We start from the raw sequence: 24683 nt of genomic DNA on the forward strand, positions 1-24683 counted from the left end.
ATCAATTAATAGGATTACTAGGCAGTAATTCAAACTGCCTTCAGCTGAAAAGCAGTTTTGCCATAACTATATAAGTAGATCCAGTCTTCGGGATACAAAGTTCACAAAGAACCCCCCGGGCTGAACGGAAGATGTGCCTGCAGGAAAAGGTTATCTTCAGGTCCACTATTTAGGGGAGAATTCTTCATCCTGAGAGTAAACAGTGAAAATCTAGATAATACAGGACCCTTCGTGATAATAACGGTCTCTGGGTTAAAGGTTAGTTTGAAAATAACTCTGGGTATCACAGCTGAAGGCATCTTTCCCCACATACAGCTTTGTTCTTTGTGCTCCATTCCACTGGGGTGTCCTCACTGAAAAGCATCTTGTACAAAGCAGACACGCTATCGGCAACGATCCTCAGACGTGGAATCTGCATGAGTTTCAAGCTCGTTATCACTTGCTGACCGATAGCGGAAGCAAGAATAAACCCAGAAGGTCCATGGTCAAGCAGCAACATGATGATACTTAACAGAATATAATTCTACATAATTAAATAGCTAATAACTGCAGCTCCTTATTTATTAAAACGGTACTATCATCATAGAGTAGCTGTATGCATTAGGTAAATACCCAGACACGTGCACATACTAACTAGAGGGGCATGCAGGGTGATGGTCTCATTCATAAACAGCCAGAGAATTTTTTAAGTAAAAAAATGAAGATATGATGATTTAGCAATACCACTCCTGGGCATATACCCAGAGGAAAACTGTAATCTGAAAAGATACATGCACCCCAGTGTTCACCACAGCACTCTTTACAATAGCCAATACATGGAAGCAACCTAAATGTCCATCGACAGCGGAATGGATAAAGAAGATGTGATACATACATACATACATATATATATATATATATATATATATATATACACACAATGGAATACTGCTCAGCCATAAAAAAGAATAAATAATGCCATTTGCAGCATCACGGATGGACCTAGAGATGATCATACTAAGTGAAGTCAGAGAAAGACAAACATCATATGACATCACTTATATGTGGAATCGAAAAAATGATGCACATGAACTTATTTTCAGAACCGCAAGAGACTCACAGACATAGAAAACAAACTCATGGTTACCAAAGGGGAAAGGGGGGGAGGGATAAATTAGGAGTTTGGGATGAACATATACACACTAGTATATGTAAAATAGCTAAACAACAAGGACCTACTGTATAGCACAGGGAGCTATACTCAATATTTTGTAATAACCTAGAAGGGAAAAGAATCTGAAAAAGAACAGATGCATATACGTATAACTGAATCATTTTGCTATACACCTGAAAATAACACAATGTTGTAAATCAACGATCCTCCAATTTAAAAAAGGAAGGTATGATAAACTTGAGGCTGGTTACCTCAAGACGTATCTGCTGCGAGATTCTTGAAAGAGTATTTCTATAGATGGTTTGTGTGCACTGTGGAAGGCACGTGGTAATCCCTGGCACCATCATGAACTCACTAGGAACAAAGCACACCACCCCATCCTTTACAATCAAGCCACCAGACCTCCAACTCCTGATAATATCAGCCACAGAATGAACCGTAATTCTAGCCCAGGATCCAAAAATCTCACGTGACAGTACCTATGACTTGTAGCTGGATAAACAGATGGTCCAAAGGAGTGCTGATTTGCCAAAGAGTTGTAGAAAATGCGAAAGGTTTTTGAGAATATGCTCTACAACTTGGCTCTATTCAATAATTTATACCAATGACGTGTATGGATGAACTACAAGAATATTTATCCAGCACGTGGGGGAGAGTTTGTGCTTTGGAAGAGAATAAAGTCTCAGAAAGACCTTGGTAAATGGAACACAAGAGGAAGATCAGCAAAATTAAATTCAATGGCAAGACCCATAACCCACTTATTTAAGAACCATAATCACTGGCACCAGGACGCTGACATTAAGATGTGGCGTGATTGCCACTCCTGCGAGGGAGATTTTAATGGATGAGAAATTAAGCATTAGGCAGGTGAGCCATGGAGTGACTTAAAGTCATGAAGGCTAAAGTTCATACTGCTTGGTACCCATTAATATGGAGATGTTTTGGTGAGCAGGAAGAGAATTTACACTGGACACTTCACACATTAGACCACAGTGGGAATAATATTTTTCAGTTCACATGGCTGCTAATAAGTACGGGGGACAACCTGGCTATGAGGTGAGAGCAAACAGGATGCCCAGGGGTGCAAAGACCATGTTGTGTATGTGATGTCTCCAGAATCAGGAACACTTCACCCAGGGCGCGAAAGGCACCTGCCTTTCAATTTATTTGAGTGGCTTGTCTGCAAAAGAGAGAAAGAATTTAGTGGCTGTCTCAGAGGCGAGAGCTAGGACTTTGTCCAAAATAAGGACCACGACCTTTTAACAGCGGCCAGACCACAAAATGATCAGCCCGTCAGATCGCATCTATCGGAGATGCACAAAACCCCATCTGTTGGGGATACTGCAGAGGGATTACTTCAGCGAGAAGCAGGGAATTTGAACAAAGTGACTAGTATAATCCTTCCCAGCCAGGAGACTCCATCAGTCCATAAGCAAACTCAACATCTAAAGATATACTGAAGCAGAAAGACAAAAATAAAAGCATACGCCATAGGAAAGAAACCCAACCAGACCAGTGTTCTCCAAGGCACCTATTCACAGGACGCCTCTTTCTTTGCCTACTAGATGGTGGATGGGGTCTGTTGATGAAATAAACTTGACAGGAAGATGATAATTAACAAATAATTTGGCAACATAATTTAATTACGGGTCATCTGAAAGTTTTGAAACAGCCGTAAAAGCAGTTTGCATCTCACTAATTAGTCCCATTTATAACCCTTGCTAAACCTTCTCTTGCAAAGCTTCACCGGAAAATCATTATAATCAATGGAAATTACCCAGCAACAACAGTTTTTAAAAACAAGTACATGGAAATGTGTATTGAGAGAATATCCAACAGAAGCGGGTAGCTCCCGTGAACTTCCCAACTCGGTTTGTTTCAAGGTTAAAGCAACAGGCGTTCTCACGATCTTCAAGGCACCATCTCCGGGTCAGGGATGTGAGCAGAGGGCCCAGGAGACGGAAACTCCATTCATTTACCTTCCATCTGTAAGAGGGAAGAACAAATCTAACTCCATGTTGGATCTGTTTCTTCTACTTTAATCTCTGTAATTCTACTGCTTTTGCTACAAGTTCATCACTAAAAGGATGTTGCCTATACCTTAAATTATACCTAATGGCCCATCTCTGGGCCCCCCTGCCTTCCAGGTAATGAGCATGAAGCTAAAATACCTTTGCTTAGCTCACAGGAAACATCCCGACCAGGCCCACCTGTCTATGGCTGCAGGAAGGAAGAAATGAACACATCCCCTTTGCAGTCTGGCCAGAACCAGGAGATATATGCAACAACTTATACCCTTTTTTACTCTACCTCCTCACTGCCCCCTCTTTCTTCTATAAAAGAAACCAGCACCCAAACCCGAGTGAGATGGTTCTTTGGGACACGAGTCCACCATCTTCTCGGTCTGCTGGATTTCTGAATAAAGTGGCTATTCCTTGTCCCAACAACTTGTCTCTCGATTCACTGGTCTGTTGTGTGGCGAGCAGTAGGACCTTGAACTCAGTAACACATTCATGGTTTCTGCACCAGCGGGAATTTAGTTCCCATATTCGCAGAAGGAGCTTCTCACTGGAAACAGGAACTCCCAACCAAGTCTTGGCATCCCTTCTCAAGTATCTCTTAACCGTCCAGTTTCGCTCTGCTGCCAAGGCTTGGCCAACAGCACTGCCTGTGCAGGTCACGTGATGAAGATATGCCTACATGTACATTCTCTTGGGGTGACCACTGAATGGTTTCTCCCTTGCATCTCAACAACAAGAATGTAAGAAGAACTTGGTAGGTGGACGTCATACCGCTGACAACACTGAATCTCACCCGAGCCCTGTGATCTTGGGAAACAAGAGACAGCTAAGAAATACCCACACCATCTGTGTTTTGGAAAAGGGCTGACTACAATGACCTCCTTTCCCTGTAAGGCTTCATGGACGCCTCCCATGCCTGCCTACAGCCAGGCCAGACACAGAACCTCAGAATTCCCATCCTTTGTCTCATGGCTGATTGATTCACTGAACGGTTTGTCCCCACTGATCAACTGAAACACGATGTTTGTGAACCAAACTTGGGTTCAGCTTCTCTCCTTCCTCCAAGTCCCACCCTCAGCCTGAGCCTGCAGGCAGCCCCTCCTGAGGAAAGACTGGCCTCCAGGTAAACCATTCTCTGATCTACTGTCCAATCAGGCCACCCTTTCATCCACTTCACCACACCTGGTTCTTTCCAGCCTGGCTCACTTCTCTCTGTTAAAAAAAAAAAAAAAAATATATATATATATATATATATATATATATTTTTTTTTTTTTGCTTAACCTTTGAAACTCTTGCAGACCGTATGGTCAGTGTGTTTTCCATCTTGCAACAATCTGTCTCACCCTTTGCAATAAATCTGTTGAGTAAAAGTCGCTCATTACTGAGACTGGATCTGTTTTTCTATCGGATACCATGCCGACCAGGCTGGCTGCGGCAGACGCTTGGACCAGCAGAGTTGGAGCCCTTGTCAAGTTTGAATTTTACACAAAATCAACCTCCCTTTCCCACGACATATCATACAGACTACAGAATCACAGCCCTTGGTGTAGCATCCTGGCTGTTTAGCATCTACAGAAATCCAGATGCCACTTATCATCATTTTGATGAAAATCAGTGCAGGTGTGTGCCTGCCCCGCCTCGCGAGATGCTGGTTACATACCTGTCAGGTTGTAGGTCAGATCAGCTATGACTCAGTTACTCTGGCAGAGAGCTCTCATGGGCTTGAAGGAACAATACAGTCTAATATTTCTGCTCTACATGTCAGCTCCACACTAGCAACTCCGCCTCCTATTCAGGGCTACTGAGCATGGCCTTGCGGGTCTACGGAGGCCCTGTGTCGGGGAGCAAACCTTGCCACCCCCCAAATATCTCTCTGGCAGGCAGATTGTATCTCCAGCTGAAAACAATCCCAGCCCAAAAGACCCGGGAAGAAACTTTGATCTTCTCCCTAACTGCCTAAGAAAACTTACATAGAGGGCCTGTTCCAGGAACAGGGCATCACCACACATGTCAGCAAAGACTGTGGACCAGGCGGGCTGGGAGAAACTCGGCAGGGCCTGGAGATCAGAGTCCTCCCTGTGTCCCATTATCTCTGCCTGGTCCGGCAAACATTTATTTACCAAACTTTTGTGTTTCTGTCTCCGTATGAATTGCCTTCCTCCCCTGTGAAGTCCCAAAGCACTGCCCTCAACAACTTCTTTTGTCTTTAAGTAAAGGTTGTATTTGAGGTGAGGGTTTGGGCCATTTTAGTGACTCAGTTTTCCTGGGTCTCTCCCATGGATACGTGTTATTCAACTTTTGTGTGATTTTCTCCTGTTCAGCTGTCTCATGTTCATTCAGTTCTTAGACCAGCCTGAAGAACCTACAAGGGTAGAGAAATATTTCTTTATCCCCAACAGCTGCCAATCCCCTTCCCCTCCAGAGAATAAGAACAGACGATGTATGGCTGTGATGGCAAAATGAAGACATGATATGAGCCAGCCTGGGTCCAACCCGGCGAGCACTTCTCATAGTCTTGTGAGCTTGTCTTCAAAAGGATCCAGCAGCCATAGAACACATCTGCAGAAGGCACTGCATGTGGGTGAAGTTACAGCACGAGGCCCCTCACCGGTAACTGCAGAGGAGAGCTTACAGCAAAATCACACAGAGACAATGCAGAAAACGACCACTCAAATTCCAACATGAAGCTGCCTATGACATTTATTTATGGGCTCTTCAGGGAGGCTGAATGTTGAAAGGATTTTTTTAATAAAATAAAATTACTGTCTTTCTAGGAAACTCCCATGATGAAAAGAAAATACCGACCCACAGGAAATACACAGAAACAACTGTCTGCTACACGACATGGAGTTTTCCAGGATTCATTTTCCATCTCCCAATGGCCTTGTGGAATCACAGGTGGGTCCACAATGCTGGCTCAAGTCACCTGTATCTGCCACGTGGTCTCTACAGGTATCTCCTTGGATTTACACTAGGTATGGAAGTCTGTGTCACAGGAGGTTCCTTGGGCCCTAAAAGACCAATATGGAAGATGCCTAATGGGCATCTATAAAGAGCTGATATTTCCATAAAGATTTTTTTAAATGAGATACAAAAAATTGAAATAAAATGACCTTGATTGAAGTTCTCCCAAGATTCTGAAAAAAATAAAAATATTTTCTGTGGAAATCAAACTAAAAATCTAGCCTCGGAGTATCCAAATCGATATATTTTCAAGAAAAACGAGAAACTCAATAGTTTGGAAAATTCACAAAACACACAAGCAAACAAGTACCGTGAATAAAAACCAAACAAAACAAAGAGCAAGTGAAACAGACCCTCATAAATTACAGAGAGTGTAATTATCAAAGACCCTAAAATAAGTATCGTTTATATGTAAAGAAACAAAAGATAAGCTTGGAAATGCAATCAGTAAAGAGATTTACAAAGAAAAATATTTTGTATATTTTAAAAATATACATATACATTGTATTTGTACAACATGACAGACAAAGATACGAATAAAATTTTTTTTTTTTTTTTTTGCGGTACGCGGGCCTCTCACTGTTGTGGCTTCTCCTGTTGCGGAGCACAGGCTCCGGACGTGCAGGCTCAGCGGCCATGGCTCAGGGGCCCAGCCGCTCCGTGGCATGTGGGATCTTCCCGGAACGGGGCACGAACCTGTGTCCCCTGCATCGGCAGGCAGACTCTCAACCACTGCGCCACCAGGGAAGCCCCACGAATAAATTTTTTTAATATTTAAAAAAAACTGGAATAAACAATTATTAGAAAAGTTAGAATTACTGGAGTTACTGGAAATAACATCAAAATGTTAATAAAAGATTATTTCTGGATGGGTATTTTGGAAGATGAGAAGACTTCCACCTACTTCCATATTACAAACTCAAACCAATGATATAATGGATGACTTTAACTTCTGTTTTGTGTACCCATTTATTTCTTAAATACAAACTATGCTTTGAAGCATTAAGATCTAGTCAAAATTATCAAATTGTATAAAGTCCACGAGAAAACAGCTCTGGAATTGGTAATTAGGAGGTTGCTGAGTCCCAAGACTGGTGTTTCAGTGAACAAATGGAAGAAATCAGATTGCAGAGTTGGAGAAACAACATGCTGTCAGAAAGCGGAAGCACCATCTATAGGTCAGTCACACAGAACCCCACTGCTAACACGCCATCCCCACGCCTGACTGCCGGCCTCTAAGGCCAACACCTGAACAGCCTCCTGGGCTCACTTCTGAGTTTCCGTGATTGGGATCCTGTCTCCACACCTGACACAAAGGAACTGGACCCCAAGCCCTGAGCTTCCTACACCCATTCTGTGTGCAGCCCTCTTGGTACTCATCCACAGTCCACAAGCATCCTATCTTTGGTGATAGAGAGGTCCTCTACACCATAAGGTCCAAAAGAGCTGAAGTCAACCAACAATGTAAATGACAATCCTTAGAGCTAACATGATGGGGGTTGCGGGGGGGGGGGGCGGGCAGGAGTAGGAAGAAAAAAGCCAAGTGAGGCACCAAAACGGTAAGGAGTTGGCCTGGGAGAGCGGTGGTGTCTAGTTCCCTCCTGAGGGCAGAGATGCATATCATTCTCATACATAGAAAAACAGTAACAAGGTTGTGCACTTAGAAACCACTTTAAATGGTACCACTTCCAATAACAACGGAGATACATAGACACTGAAATAGCAAGCCTTGCATTTAATGCTGATTACAAGTATATCGTGCAAACTCATTGCAACACAGTAATTGTCAGCAAGAAAATCGTTAGGTTCAGTACAATGCCTCATCACATAATCGAAAGGGAAGAAGCATGGCTCCTGTGTATGTAAATATGTAAACATTTGGGTGATCTCAGAGGGATTATCTCCAGGTTCATGAGTTATCTACTTAAAACAACTAACTCCAGGGACTTCCCTGGCGGTCCAGTGGTTAAGGCTTCGCCTTCCAATGCAGGGGGTGCGGGTTCCATCCCTGTTCGGGGAGCTAAGATCCCACATGCCTTGCGGCCAAAAAACCAAAATGTAAAACAGAAGCAATATTGTAACAAATTCAGTAAGGACTTTAAAAATGGTCCACATCAAAAAAAAATCTTTAAAAAAAAAACTAACTCCAATGTCAAGAAGACCCCCGAAATCAAATATCAGCGTTATATAAAACCCCCTCTATACATGGCAAACTCTCAGTGGATCAAGTCAAAGAGATGCTAGCCTATCTTGAGACATAGTTCTTTCCCAAGTATTTATAACCACGTCCCCGTCTCAATTCAAATCTTTCTCTAAAGCCACAGTTTTATGTGCGTACCCCTATTATGATCACAGCCTACCCTGCATTTCTTAACTTTTGCCCTGTAAGTAATTTATTATATACACTGATGTCTGCTGACTGTCTAAGGATGGGAACCAAGAGTCAAGAACCCACAGACAACAATGTACGTGATGGATTTGCATGCGGGAGGCCCTGGAAGACGGTGCAGGAAAAGGACATCCAGATGTTTGGATTCAATCCCAGCCCGGATTTCAGACTTGGGAGAGGTGCCTTCTCCCCATTTGGAGCAGGGCAGGGATGCTCCAGCCCTGAGATTGAAAAAAAAAAAAAAAAAAGAGAGGGAGTGCCATGTGGGTCCAGGAGCCGTCCAGCCTTCTCCCTGAACCCCACCAGGAGAGACCTTGATTGACGGCCACTGGGAATCTCAGCAAATGGTGATGGAGACCCCAAGAGCATGCCACAGACACACTCACACTATGGGATTCAAGAAGCAGTGGTTGCAAAGAGAAAGAAAGTCGTTTGCACAGAGTACAGCTGTCTCCAAGGAGATAAGGTCCACAAACCCAAGCCAGAGAAATGTGGGTATGACAGGCAGAATTTTAAGAACACCAGCAATATTCTTGCCCCCCTGTTATACACACCTCGTATAATCTCTTCTCCTTGAGGGGGGCGGGGGCAGGACCTGTGAATAGGATGGGTGTCATTCCTGTAATCAGGGCACTGACCGGTTGACTCAGAGTTCATTCAACAGAGAGATAACCTTGGGTGGGCCTGACCTAATCAGGTGAGCCCTTAAAAGGTACGGAGCCCAGAAGTCTCTCCGAAGTCACGAGAGGTGTGCCCAGCTGGTATCAAAGGAGAAGTAAATAGCTATGATGAGAACCGCCTGCAGGGGCCATGTACCCAGGAGCGGTGGGTGACCTCTAGGAGCTGAAGGTTGCCTGAGACTGACAGCCAGCAAGGAGACGGGGAACTCAGACCCCAACTGCAAGAAACTGAATTCTTCCAGCACCCACTGAAGTTGGAAAGGGATCCTGAGCTTCAGAAGAGATGTTAGTCTGGTGACAGGCTAAGTAGAGGGAGCACCTATCCCTGGCCTGGACTCCCGACCCGCAGAGGCTGGGAGATAACTTACAGAGCTTCCTTAAAGCCACTGTTTGTTGTGAAACAACAGAAAATGAGTACAGTGGCTATAAATCTTAAGCCAAATGCTTTCCTATCCAAAGCTAGAGAGATCTCAGGCTAGGAGATTTGGTTTGCAAATGTATTTCCATATCCCACATGTGGAAAAAAATCTGTGGTATTCATCACTATGTCAAATTCTTTTCTTTTTTTTCATACCACCTGCAAATAGGTATTCAGCTGCATCTGTATGCTACATGGTATGAGGCTCAGCACAGCCCATGGCATCTCATAAAGGCCCAGGATACACTGTCTGGACGGAGCAACCTCAAAGCAGATAGAACAACGGGCATCGTGGTGGACTGAGTCCCGACCCCCCAAAGATGCCCACGTCCTAATCCTCAGAGCTTGTGACTATCTTACCTTAAGTGGCAAAACTTAAGCGGCAAAAGGGACTTTGCAGGTGTGATTAAGTTAAGGCCCCTGACATGGGAAGACGGTCCTGGATTAGCCAGGTGGGCCCAATGTGAGCCCAATGTGAAGACGGGGAGAAACTGGAAGAAGCTAGTTCTGCTGGCTTGGAAGATAGAGGAAAGCAGCCAGGAGGTTAAGGAATGCAGTCACCTCTAGAAGGTACAAACGGCAAGGAAACCATTCTGCCCTACAGTCTCCAGAAGGAACTGGCCCTGCTGCCATCTTGGTTTTAGCCCAGGGAAACCCACTTTGGACTTCTCACTTCCAGAACCCTAAGATAATAAATCTATGTTGTGGTGATTTTTTTACAAAGTGTGTGGCAATTATTACCGCAGTCACAGAAAGTGAATACAGAAAGGAAGGGAAGAACCTAGGGAAGGGGGACTTTGGGGAGGAAATGAGAAAAGAAAGGAAAAGGTTAGCATCCAATTTAATGGCTGGTTTTCCTGCTGTTCTAGAACTGCAGGGGGCCAGGAAACCATTCGTCTCATGCCCTCCACAACCAACTCAACTACTAGGACAGTGGGGAACTGAGAAAATATTTGCACACATTGATTTGTGGACAGGTCATGACTCTTAACAGATAGGCGTAACCTTGGACGAGCCATAAGTTATCACGTAAATGATTATTTCTGTTAAGTTACAGAGTAATTCTTCAGTTCTGTGCTACGTTCCTGACCAGTTTATACTCAGGAATGACTTGACGAAACTACCAGAAAGCGTACATGCAAGTTTCTTTGTACATAATGACGCTTTTTCTATCCAAGCTCCAATTTGGAATATAACATTAAAATACTTTGAACTCTAAATTTTCCTCCACCTACCAGTATTCCTGCATGCTGTGGTAAACCTTTAATGTTGGGGTTTGGTTATTTCATCATTACGTACAAGACCTTTTTTTTTCTGACATCATTTAGAAACATTACAGTGTTTAAAGTGAACATTTATGAATTCAACCAACAGGGAAACCTGTAAATTCAGTCCTTCCCCTGCCTGAAAATGCTCATAAGAGAGACTCTCTTGACTGAATTGACAGAACGTAAGCAGTATTGTCTGAACCTCCACTTCCCCGTTCTGCCTGAATCCTTCGAGTTTGCCCCTGTCAGGGAACTACTTGAGGACCCTGCCAACAGAGGTCACACATGCATGCAGAAGGGATTTGACAGCAGTGTGCTTATTTTTCCAAATAAAAATGCAACTCCCGAGGAATGCAGAAAAGTCAAGCAGCAGCTCTGAAAAATGTGTTTCCTTTACATGAAAATGGATTACAGGAAAAGAAGATGAATTTGCTTGCCCAACGCACACAAATGGATTATCTCCTCTGACAACCACTGCATCTGCACGATAGATCAAATAACAGGTAAATTCACAGCAATGTGTTTCAGCCTAACTGTGGTTAGCTCTTCAGCTTAGGATTTCTATCTTATTCAACGGAGGGACACCCCTGCCTTTTTTTTAATGCTTCTTGGATCCTTAGAGTTCAATGTTTGTTTGCAATGGAAAAGAAAAGCTTTAATGATTGAGAAATGGGACAAGATCTTGTTATCACAGAGTTAGGGAGACACATTTGAAATAGCCGTTCTTATAGGTCAAAAATGATGGGGCTTCCCTGGTGGCGCAGTGGTTGGGAATCTGCCTGCTAATGCAGGGGACACGGGGTTCGAGCCCTGGTCTGGGAGGATCCCACATGCCACGGAGCAACTGGGCCCGTGAGCCACAACTACTGAGCCTGCGCGTCTGGAGCCTGTGCTCCGCAGCAAGAGAGGCCGCGACAGTGAGAGGCCCGTGCACTGCGATGAAGAGTGGCCCCCGCTCGCCGCAACTAGAGAAAGCCCTCGCGCAGAAACGAAGACCCAACACAGCAAAAGTAAATTAATTAATTAATAAACTCCTACTCCCAACATCTTCTTTAAAAAAATAAAATAAAAAAGATGGACCATCGGCAATGCCCCACATCTCTAATGGGTGTCACAGCCTAAATTAGCAACCATGAAGTTAAGAGAAGGACTACAGAGGGTCCAGCCTCAGCTATAACACATGACCTGTGCGATTCTGGGGAAATTTCCAAAATCCTCAGTGTCAGTTTTCTCGTCAAACAGGAGGGCTAAGAATACTGCGTTCTACAGAGAGGCCGAGAGCCAACGAGGGCTGCAAGGGCAAAATGGCGGATGCATCTCATACGATACATCAGTGATCTCTAGACACCACTTCCACTGAGGAAATCTTTACAATCTATTAATCCACTTGGACAAAGACAGACAGAGAGCAGACAAGAGCAGAATGAGGAAATCCCACAGGTTTTTGGACAGTGGCAACTCCATGTTGGAAGAGGCATCCAGAAGAGGTGGCAACCTGAGCATGTGTCAAGGAAGACGGGATGTTAGATGGGGTGAGCCACCCTGCCCCCCCCAGAGCCACGGGCCTCCTCACGTGTGGGTCCCAATTCTCTGCAAGACAGGATTCCTCTCTGCGGTACGTGGATGGCCTCAGACCACAGATGTTGACACCCGGAGAGCACGGATATGACAGCCAGCCATCCAACAAGCTGCACCTACCAGTAAGCAGCGGAACGGGCTCAGTGTGGCACAGCCTCCCTTTTGACTATGAACAGAAGCTAAGAACCACGACACGTCTGAAGGGGATCTCTAACAGAAAGGACTAGGACAAAAGGACCAAAAAAAAAACCACACAAAAAAACCCCAACCATCGACCAACTAACCAATCAACCAAGGATGCTTTGCGAAAAGTGCATCTAGAAAACAAATGAGAACTTTGGGGAAATGCATCGTATGTCAGACAACTCAGCAGAATGCTGGGAAGATGGGGTTGAGGACAGGTCAAAGGAAGATGGAGCAAAGAGGCCAAGTGATTGACCACAGGGGAGAAAAGATATGAAAATGGGGATATCAACAAGCAGGGGTCCAGTATTCAGCCAGTGGATATTCCAGACGAGGGGAGAAAGACAAAGCATGTAGGGGATAAATTACCCAGGATGCAAACGAGACATCGATTCAGAAGCAAAGGACATGCATCTCCACATTGAACAGATGTCCAAATGGTAAGTGAAAACAGACCGTTTCATGGAACCTTTGGACACTGAGGACAAACAAAACATCCCAAGCACGTGATGGGTGGCTGGGGGAGGATAAATGGGTTTCACCTAAAAAAACAAAAATAAGACCCAGGATGGCTTTGGTCTTTGAATAGCCACAGCAAAGAAATGGCTGCAAGAACCAGAGGGGAAATCATTTCCGAGCTAGGGTTTTCAACCAGCCAAACCACGGGGGCCAGAGCTGCACTGGCCCAGGAACAGAGCCCATCGCGGGCCAAGTATTTGCAGTTCAGGCGGACGGTCTCTGCTTCCACGGAACCTGCGACCCAGGGTGGGGAGATGGGGAGAGAGTCTTCATGCCCAGACGACCACATTTCTGGTTGTCGCTCTCTCATGAACAAGATCCCCAGAGAAGAACAACGGACGGGACGCAGACATCCTGTTGAGCTTGGGGGAACAGCGAAGCACGATTACCAATACCTGCAACAATTCAATCCCTGGTCCTCCTCTTTCTCACCGTCAAAAGAGGATAGTGGTAGCTGAGCAGTCAAAATCACGCTCGACTTGCAACGCAATGCACCTGGATGAAAGCTACAAAGCTACCTCTGAAATCCTGACACCCACCCCTCGTTACTGTGTTCACCTGGAGGACCACAGAGTTCCCAAGACTCTATGTTATCGGAAAAATGGTCCAAAATCTGGTATTTCTTCTCCGATTATCTGTGCAATCTGGGCACCAGACATGACCAAGCCCAGCAGCGTTACCTGCAGCAACATGCAACAAAGGCTGCGCTGGAGAAGAATCCAGAGTGGAAAACAAGGCGGGGGCCACAAAGTAATTCAAAGGAAATATGTGATTATGAACCATGATCTGAGAATGGAGAAGGGTATCTAAGCAACTGGCTAAGAAGGAGAGGGATGGCAAGGCGGAGGGCGCCGTCAACATCCTAATTAAAAAATGTCAAGCGATGAATGAGGAAACCATGATAAATTCATATCCATATGAAAAATGTCCAGCCTCCTTAGGGATCAAGAATTAAAAGGAAAACAGAGGGAAAATGCTGTTTGTAATCTATCAATGTGGCAAACACAACGACAGGATGAGGCTGAAACTTGGAAAACGGGGACTCGTGCTTGTGGGTTATGTTATTGCACATATGCTCCCTGGATGCTTGGGAGCGTATGTGAGGATGAATATAGTCTCAACAGTTTTACACTCTCTGAATTGGTGTTTGCGTTTCTAGCAATTTCGTTTTCTGTGAAAATATCAAGAGACCCACACAACACACGTGTCCTTTATCAATATATTCCTACCAACCTTAGTTAGAAATTTGTGAAGCCAGGAGAGTTGGGGAAAGGTTCAATAAATTACGTAATAAGACATTATGACACCCTTAAAATTCTAGATTTTCGAAGACTATTATTTTGTCGTGAAAAAAAACTTCAGGGTATAAGCTTAGGATGGAAAAGGCAAAATCTGACAGGAACTAAAGGCAGCAAGATCGCAAATAAAAGAAGTTCATATTTATATATGGATATGTATGTTTTCTGTGTCTGTGTGTATAGATGTGCATACACAAAACTGAAAAGAAAGATGACAGAACTTTGTCATTAGTTCTAGGGGAGGAGGACTAACGGTATTTACACGATGCTTTATACCTTCTTGTATATATGTATCGAATGTTCTACCTATCTTTGCAATCAGGAAAGAAAAAGAGCCTGCAAAGTACAATTTTATCATACTGTCTTTCTGACGCTGGAGACATTGTCATAGTAAATGCCCCAAACTCCTCAAATATGATAATTTGTACAAATGGGAATAAAAAAGAAAATGACCCTGGGCTCCCAGTTGGCCTGAAAGACCCTAATTGAGAAAACTTCAATTTGTTAAAGAATGATGTTCTGCCAAATACTGTGCGTCTGGCCCTTGTCATAGAATCAAAAAAAAAAAAAAAAAAGATTCCCTTTTCAAGCCCTTATTCCTTTAGCACAAGCACCTAATAAATGGGTAATAAATACTTGTTGCAGAGAACTGAATTAACGCAGATTTCTAATCTCTACAGTTTTCCCCTCGTGAAAGAAAGCTCTGATTATTATAGTGCAGAACTTGAAGACACAACAGCAAACATACCCTAGGTCTAAAACCTTGGGTTTGCCGCACCTTCAGAACCCTCATCAATGGTAAAGCTCCATTTCTTTATCCCAGCCTCTTTTTCGGTAGGTTTAGCTGGAAAAAGGAAAATGACCCCTACGGTATCTGCTGAAAAGAGAGACATAAAAGGTAGAGTGATTATTTCAAATTGAGAGCCCTGTGGATTTGCAAGGAGGAAATAAACACCATGATGACAGTGGGCATGACTTCAGGGGTCCGTCCTGGCCAGGGACACGGCGAGCCCACAGCCTGAGGAGGGCTCGGATTCCCCATCTCAAAGGTCTTGTCTGTTCTTACATTATAGCATCGGCGGATCAATGTCCATGAAACCCACAATGGGACGGAAAGCATCTAAATAAGTGTTCCAAGACAAATGCACCAAACCTCCAGGGCGGTGCCCCAAAGCAGTGTGGGAGCACCCCCCCCAAATACACACAAACAATAAAATACTACTCATGGGATCCCCCCAATACACACAAGCCACAAAGAGCCAGCCACTCGGGGGACCCCCCAAATACACACAAACCACAAAGAGCCAGCCACTCAGGGGGACCCCCCAAATACACACAAACCACAAAGAGCCAGCCATTCGGGGGACCCCCCCAAATACACACAAACCACAAAGAGCCAGCCTCTCGGGGGACCCCCCAGATACATACAAAGAACCAGCCAGTCGTGGGTAGATCATTACTGAGAAGCATGCAGTGGCAACAGGAGTATGGATATGATAAGAGGACATCCATCCTTCCCAGAGAACAGCCAGAAAGGAGACAGGATGTCAAGTGAAATTGTTCCTACAGGGAAAGAACCTGATGGCTTTTCTTTGTAGTGATCACAGTGACACATTTAACTCTAACTCTGCAAAAAAAAAAAAAAAAAAGAAAAGAAAAGAAACGAAAAAGAAAAACAATCTGGGTGTGCATGAGAGAGAGAGAAAGAGAGAGGCTAAGAAAAAACACAAAGTGGGTTTGGGTTTTCATGTTAAGAACATTCTTAAAGGAGTATCTTCGCTGTTGACTCATCATTTCACCGCAAACATGCCTCTTGGAGAACATTCTCAACACGGAATCCACAAGGGTGCCAAAGCAGAAACGACTATGTATAAACACAAGTCTGTGTGTGTGTGTCTGAGACCACTGTACGGTTTTTATGTATGGCTTCATTCAAACTGTAGGAGGCAAAGCAAACTACATGTCAAATGACAGCTTCCATGGTGGGGCAGCTTAGGGGGGGATGAGGGGAAAAGGGGCAAAATGGTTGGAAAATGAGAGTCCAAGAGGGGCTGTGCTGTGGGTGACTGTGTGTGATGGGCAGCACGATTACTGGGACTTGAGTTTGTGGGGGGTGTGAACCCAGGGAAGCTCCCACTACCAGACTCAGAGCTGGGGAAAGGTGTGAACCACGGCACTAGGCATCCACTTTGTTGTAGGAGGCTCATTCTCATCACTAAAGAAACACCCCAAATGCATCATGTCTCCTCCCTCTGTCCCTCACCCATCCTTTCCCACTTGACCCAACAAATGCCCAAAGACCACAGAGGAAGCTGGAAACTCACTTCCTTGCTTTTAGGATGCAGCCTGGTCCCATCCCACTCCTTCTGCCTCTCAAAATAGAATTGTCACGAGAGTAATTACACTAATAAGGTTGGGGAAGCTGCAGCCTTCATTTTTTACATCACAGACATTTGTAAGGTGATTTGAGATTTCAGAGTCTAAGGTTACTGTGTATAATTTCAAAGTTTCCTACAAGCCCGATACAAAATTTTCTGAAGGGAATTACATCTTAGCTACTGCATGCTTTCTAATATTATGAAAGAGTTACAGCAAAAAAATAGTACTTAAGTGATATTTTCAAATTATTGAGAAGGAAACTAGAGAATGGGGACTAAACCAATTCTTCACATTCCTAATGAAGATGACTTACAATAATATCTGAAATAAACTAAAGATAAGTAGTTTTTTTAAAATCATGGAACGTTACAAAGTTCTCTAACACTTCAAATGTGTGGTTTCTGAACAGGAAACCAAAATTACTTTTAGTTATCAGTATGATGTTCAGTATTATTAAATGTGCTTCACAAACTTATCTTCTGGATTTGTACGATAATGTCTCCAAAAGTGAGGACGTTATTAGGCAATTTCCTATTTCTAGCAAATAGAATTGTCCTTGAAAGATAAATTTATTCTGGAGTCGATGTTTTTTGGCTGAGGCTTATTTTAAAAAGCGAAACCCGCAAGTAACTAAGTAAGGAAATGACATCTACTCATTACTGTAAATGTACATTAGCTATGCATTTAATCAACCCCTCCCTGAATATTAGACTATAGCAATAAATAAACTTGAAACATAACTAGGAACAACTAGCTCCGCATTCATCTGGTATGAAATGTTATACAATTCAAAGCAACTCAGCAAACCCCCTCAGGCTCTGGAAACAAACTGCAAAAAACCAAACAACTAGAGACTAATGTACAGTTAATAAAACTTTCAAATTCAAGGAAAGAACCTAGGTTTCAAGTCATGAAAGCAGGGGATTAGGAAAACATAATGTAAATTGGTAAATTTCCATTAGGTCTTCAAATCCAGAGTTGATTTTAATACAAAGAGAGAAATAAAGTAGTATAGGTTAAAGCAATATAGAGATATCCTTAAGGCAGTACAGAGATACAACGTAGTACAATGGTGTAGGTTAAAGTAGTAGTATACCAACCACCCATCAGCAATTGATTATAATTTTAAAATTCAAAGATTGTACTCCTAAAATTATAAAAATCTAATTACAGACATTTTATGACTGCCTTCCAACACTTTATACAGAAACACAAAGAATTATAAGCTGTTACAATTCTTTGTGTTTCTGTATAAAGTGTTGGAAGGCAGTCATAAAATGTCTGTAATTAGATTTTTTCCTGATTATTATTAGATTATAGATTATTTTCTGTATAGATTATTTCCTGATTGACTTCAAATAAGATCGTATTTTATACTTGAAACAATACAGTAGAGTATCTTTCCATACAGTTCACCCCTAAAATGGCAAGTTTAACATGAGCTTCATATAGGAAAAAAAAATCAAAATAAACAGAACACCTGACATGCAGGATAAATACTGGAACTGCTACATTTCAATGACTGTCAGCAAGATGAGTAAAATACAAGCAGTGGAACATGGCAGGAAATTCCCGTACCTTAGTTTAAAATTTTGTTTCGCTATATACAAAAAAAGTACTTGCTTGTGCCAGGAATCAGATACTTTTGCTCCTCTCTCTGGAATCCCAGGCTGGCGAGTGGGAGACAATCTTTAACAGGTATGAGGTTTCTTCACTTTTGGCCAAGAGGAAGACTGAGAAATCCCACAGAAGACATAAAGATCATTTTTTACATTGTGTAAGTTAGAAGCCAAATCACATCAGAAAGGCCTTTTTTTTTTCACGTTAACTTTCTTGGTTGACTGAAATCCAAAGAATATCACTTAATATCAGTATTAGTGTAGCAGAGGAACCACGTTTTTCATTCACGTATTCAACAATTATTTACTAAACATCTACAAGGCACCCTGAATTGCTGGACTACCGCAGGGAGAGGCGTATGTTTCCTGTGCTCAAAGAGCTTACAGAGCGTCTGCAAAGACAGACAGGATCCAGATCAATACTGGACAAAGAATACATCCACAGTGGTATGACACTGTCAACGCGACCAGGGCGCGTGGCGCATGGTGTGGGCCTCACTAGCTGGAGGCCCAGTGTAAGGAGAGGCTGGCTTGTGTGGAGGCCCAGAGGAAAACAAAGCAAGGGTGAGGCAGGCGCAAGAAGGGCCTGAGGGACACGGAGGGTGTTAGGAGCCCTATGATAGAGGCCTGTCCAGCCGTGGTTCTGGAATTCCACCTTCCTTCCGATGGAAAGCCATTGGAGAGCTCTAGTAGGGCCAGAGGCAGGATCAGGCCTGGGTGTTGAGAAGGTGCCTCTGGCTCCCGGTGGTGGGAAAGGCCTTGATGGATGCAGACCGATCACCGGAGGCCAGTGTGTTGCACACGTGCGAGATGAAGCCAGCTTAGCCCAAGGTGTGCCACACCCAGCTGGAGAAACAAGAGACAGCAAAGAAGCCGATGCAAGGGGCCTTTGGGGCTTTTTACATTCGAGAGCTTCGCGTATCACCGCAATCTCCTCCAAGACAATCCATGAGGCTTTTTGTTGTTGTGAATCCCTGTGGCTTGACAGCAGCGCCGCTAAGGAAATCGTGGGTACAACACAGGGGAGGCCACGGACAGACCTCGCTCGTCTTTATGTAAGTAACTGAACAGGCTCCAGCCTCACTGCTGTCCTTGCTTAGAAGACAGGACAGGTGGGGAAATCAGGCGCCACTGTTTTTACTTACAAATCCTCTGTCCGTAAGAAGGTGTACTAGAGATAAGTATCAGCGTGGGTCTGCTGCAAGTGGGTGGAACCAACTGAGACCACTCCCCACATCCCAGGGCCCAAGGAGCTTCCCAGGAGCAGCCAGCGGAGCCCTCGGGGTTCCAATAGGAACGGTTTGCCAAGCAATGAATATCAGGTTGAACGTTCTAAATGTCTTCCCTGGAATGGACGTCAAGTAGCAAACTAAGCATTGGGCTGGATTGTGTCTGTAATGTCTTCTTATAAATGCAACGCCTTGTTCCTTAAGTCTTTTCACACGCTATCTTTCTTTTTTCTTTTTTATATTGAGGCATAGTTGATTTACAGTGCTGTGTGACTTTCAAGTGTACGGCAAAAGTGATTCAGTAATACATTACATATATTCTTTTTCAGATTCTTTTCCATTACCCGTTAGTGCAAGATATTGAATATAGTTCCCTGTGCTCTACAGCAGGTCCTTGTTGTTTACCTATTTTATATGTAGTAGTGTCTATCTGTTCATCCCAACCTCCTAATTTATCCCTCCCCACAACCCCTTCCCCTCTGGTAACCATACATTTGTTCCCTATGCCTGCGAGTCCATTTCTGTTTTGTAAACAAGTCTGTCTGTATCGTTTCTTTAGATGCCACAAAGAAGTGATATTTGTCTCTTTCTTCACATGCCCTCTTTCAAAACGCTGAACAAAAGCACTGCTCTCGATTCTGAAGGCAGGCAGTGCTTGCCAGGGAGGACGTCAATGGCCTTTGAGAGTCTGGCACTCACGCGAGGATCCACAGACCCACAGCGCCTGAGTTAATCGTGCTGCAGAAATCATGCAGAGACAAACACAGAAGGCAAGGTACCAGAACCCTCTCCCCATAAATCCCGACACGACTCCCTCACCTGTATTCAGGGCGGAGACCACTGTCACGTGAACCCTGTCCTCAGGTCAGACACAGCAGGAGCTGGGAAGGTTTGGAAGAGGGCATGGGAACTGTCACGGATACACTCTGAATGCACCTCTTGGCAAGAACCTACTGTGTGCTCAACGGTATGTAAAGAAGCTACACGGAAAGGCAAGATGACGGCCTCCACAGTTACTTTGTAACTAGCGTGTACAAAGAGATGGATTCATCATCTTTAGAGCCACGGCGATGACGCTGCGCCGCACACAACCTACAACCACACCGTAGGGTGATCCACCAAAAGGGAACCAGAATATGGAGGGCCCCATGGTCAGCAGAAGCTCCAGGGAGGCAGGGACACACAACATATACCTCTAATGGCTGGCCCTGTACAAAATTTTAAAGACAAAAATCAATGGAACTAAGCCACCTCTTCAAACAGGAGAAGCAAAATAAAACGTCATACGTATTTCTCCCAAAAATCATTTTTTGGAAACTATTCAACCTTACAAAATAGTTGAAAGAATAAAAACAAACCCAGGTATACTCCTTCACTTAGGACGGCTAACTGTTGACATGTTGCCACACTTGCTTGCTTGCTTTCTGTCTCTATGTGTACACATGTGTGTACACACACAGAGGGACCTAGGCATACATCATACATTTTTTCTACATCAGAAGATTTTAAAAGAATAAGGCATGTACTCGTATTTGTGTATCATGACATTTCAGAGGGAGCTGCATACAGGATGGCGCTTCACCCCCTAAGTAGTTTGGCCCGGGTCTCCTAGAGTAAGGATGGTTTTCCCCCGACCTCGCTACCATGAAAACGAGGAAGAGTAACACTGATTCAATCAACAAACCTCCTACACAGTCCCCAAATAATTGCACCACCTGGGTCTTTTTTTCCAATCCAGGATCCATTCGAGATTCAGATACCCTTATGTTTCTTGGTCTTTTGAAATCTGGAACCATTCCCTCACCCCTGACCTTTCTTGGTTTTGCATGACACTGACTTTTGGGGGAAGAATCCAGGTTCAATTGTCTTAGAGACAATGTAGTACGTCTGGATTTGTCTATTTCCTCGTGTACAGATGCAGGTTGAACCTTTCTGTCAGGGATATTACACCGGTTTTTTGGTGCCCTTCTTGTTACCTCCTATGAGGAGGTACGTGACAGCAAGGTGCCCCACTCTTGGGGGTCTCGGTTAAGAGTACAGTCGCAGATGGCTCTATTTTATGTCCCAATTTACTTCTTAACGAACCTTCTCTCCGTCAGTTTCTCTGAGACACACAAAATAGCAGAGTGAGCAACAGACTGCTGGCGGGTCCCGTCAAAGAAAACGACATCTCATAAAAAGCAGATTTCCTCCTGTTTTCTTTTTTAGTTCATAAGAAAGCTTTAACATCCCTAAACCTTTTTTTTTCCTGGATGGGAACGAATTAGAAATACCAGAGACAAGATCAAAGTATTTCCTTGATTATCATTAAAGTCTTCACCACTTAAGGGAATGTTTTAGATATAAGAACCCCCAACTCCGGATGGTGAAGTACATTAAAATACCCTGTGAGGACGCCTTTATGCTGGTAAGATACAATGGATATTGTTATCAGGCATTTAGGAACAGATATTTCAGCCCCCACTGAAAGACTCTCCCTTTGCATCGACTGTTACAAAAGGATAATGCATGCTGTATTAATTTATCATGAATGAATCATGACTCTTTTTCAGCTGCCTCCTTTTAATTAGCTACTGACTCTGTCCATTTTTTCCTGAGCTCTTCTAGCTGGGTCCAAAGAATGTCAATCTCCCTCTAGACTAAAACAACCCCAAAAATATATTACTCAAAGTATTTCCCTGCAATATACAGTGGTCTTGCAGCGGAATAATAATAAGACTCTACTTTGCAGGTGCTTAAGGCTTTGAAAGCTGGGTCACAAATCAAAGCCAGTTCCTGCATTAACAAGAACTTTAGAAAATATTCTTTAAAACCCCCAAAAGTTTGTTTCTGAAAGAGAAAAGGAACACACGATCCTTCTGAAGAACAGAAATTACAGAAATCTCAATAGAAAATGAACCTCTTAAGCTGCTCAGCGTTAAGAGTGAACACAAGCCACGGCTCTAAGCCTCTGTGGATGTTTGCTCCAGGATGAGAACCCTGTGCTTCTGTGTTTAAATTTAACAGAAAAAAAAAAAAAATCCTAAAAGGTGACTGTCTTTTTCCTCTCTTTAATTTGTATTCTAACTCTAATCCCTCAAAGTAAAAGACCATTGAATATTCTAAGAAGAAAGAGAGGATTAAGTTAAATCTCTTGTTGTCTGGGTCAGGGTTTCTCCACGTGGCACCGGTGACGTTTGAGGCTAGGGTAACGCTCAGTTGTGTGCTGTCTGTGTATTGCGGGATGGTTGAGCAGTATCCCTGGCTTCCACCCCCTGGATGCCAGGAGCCAAGCTCCTCCAAAGTTATGAGACCCAAAATGCCTCCAGAATTTGCCAACCTCCCCCGGAGGGCAAAGCCGCCCTGCGGCGGGAGAAGGGCTGTCGTCGGTAACGCCAGAGTCCCAAGCTGCATTGTGAAGATGGTTACATCTGTCTGCACCCCATCACCTTGGCTGGCAGGATCATCAGGTACTTAACCTACTTCTCCCAAACAAAGGGCGTCCTTTGCTTTTCATAACCGCCCTGGGAAGCTGCACTGTGCATCTCCACTGTACAGAGGAAACCCGGGCGCAGAAAGCTTAATCCGCTTCCTGAGAACAAGACCAGCAGGTGGGGAGTTGGGATCCAAAGCCTGGGTCTCCCTGACTCCACACGGTTCCACCTCTGGGAGCCTTTGCGTACCAACGCGGACCGTATCTTGTCTGACAGCATTTCCGTGCCCATCCCTCCGAGCCTGCTGGTGGTGGTGGTGGGGACACTGAACGACCCGCAGTGCCCCCCTGACATCATAATGGCAGAGTATCATCAAGATGCAGCCTCTGTCTGAGAGGAGGGTGTATAGCAGGGAATGTCACCTGCAAGGTCTTTGAAAGCTGCTTCCTTCATCCTGTCCCCAGCAATATCTCTCACACACACACACACACACACACACACTCACCTGAACCAGGGGCAGCCTGCAGGAAGAAAGCTTGTGCTGTGCCTTGGGTGACGAGGTCGACACACACTCAGAAAACTCCACCCCTCAATTCTCTGAGACACGCTGGTTATTACTGCTGACTAATGTACACGCCCTCATGGGCCCAGGACAGCTCTTCTCCAGGAAAACATGTTTGTCCCCATTCCTTCTCCCCTTTAACAAAGTGACCTTTTGTTGGGAAGTCATGTCTGAAGGAAAAGGAGAGCTGGGGCAGCTCCAAATTGATGTCACCCCCTGCAATACAGTAATGTCCTGAAACACCGTTATAAAGGGCACCAAATACCCACAGGACGCAGACGATGCACACGGTCAGGGCGAGGAGAGCGTCTTGTGAATAGGCCGTGATATTTCCAGAGCCAAAGTACCCGTCCACGCGTTTCTTGTACTTACAGTGACAACAATTTCAGATGGCCTTGGGCGACTGTCCTCCAGATCTTATGTTACCGAGACCACCGTGAGCAGCAACGGGGATGGTGAGTGCCTCTCAGCAGACAGAAACAGGGTGCACGAGGCTCATCCTGTGAATTCATCCAAGAAGAAAAATCGGACACCGAGTAACCACATTCTGAAACACTTCAATGAAACGAGCTCTTTCTGGCCTAGGGGATTCCTCCTCCTGCGTGTTTTCTTCTTTCCATGCTCCGCCCAACTCCTACTCATCCACAGGTGTCAGCTGAGTGGCCACCACCTCAGAGAAGCCCCCTGTGATTTATACAATCTTTATAAAGCATTTACCCCACGGTTGGCAAATCCTAGCACTGTTTTTTCTTCCCCCCTCGATAGCGATAGCAGTTGTCACTATTTGCAATAGTCTATTTATTTGGTTTCATTTTATTTGGTATCTGTCCTTCCCACAGGCTCTAAGAGTCAACAGGTCAGGGCTAATTCTTTGTCATAGCAAGCTCTCGCTAAATATTTTCCCAACAGAGCTGGGGTCACAGACTACGGGGCAGGGGACTGTGCCCCCATCTGTTTCGGGAGCCAAGTAAGAATGTTTTCACATCTTTAAACGGTTGAAAAAAGGACA

The 24683-nt window shown here is 44.2% G+C and overlaps 1 protein-coding gene across 1 annotated transcript in view; it reads right to left on the reverse strand.

The window, feature by feature from the left end:
* Nucleotides 1-24193, reverse strand: part of STS (steroid sulfatase) — a 127750-nt gene extending 103557 nt beyond the window's left edge. Inside the window, exon 1 of the mRNA XM_029240421.1 lies at nt 24047-24193. The gene's annotated coding sequence lies outside the window, so the exon portion shown is untranslated. The remainder of the gene's footprint in view (nt 1-24046) is intronic.
* Between the last annotated feature and the right edge of the window lie 490 nt (nt 24194-24683).

Source organism: Monodon monoceros, unplaced genomic scaffold, assembly GCF_005190385.1.
Source record: "Monodon monoceros isolate NGI ecotype Baffin Bay Population unplaced genomic scaffold, NGI_Narwhal_1 Super_Scaffold_22, whole genome shotgun sequence".
Lineage (NCBI taxonomy): Eukaryota > Metazoa > Chordata > Mammalia > Artiodactyla > Monodontidae > Monodon > Monodon monoceros.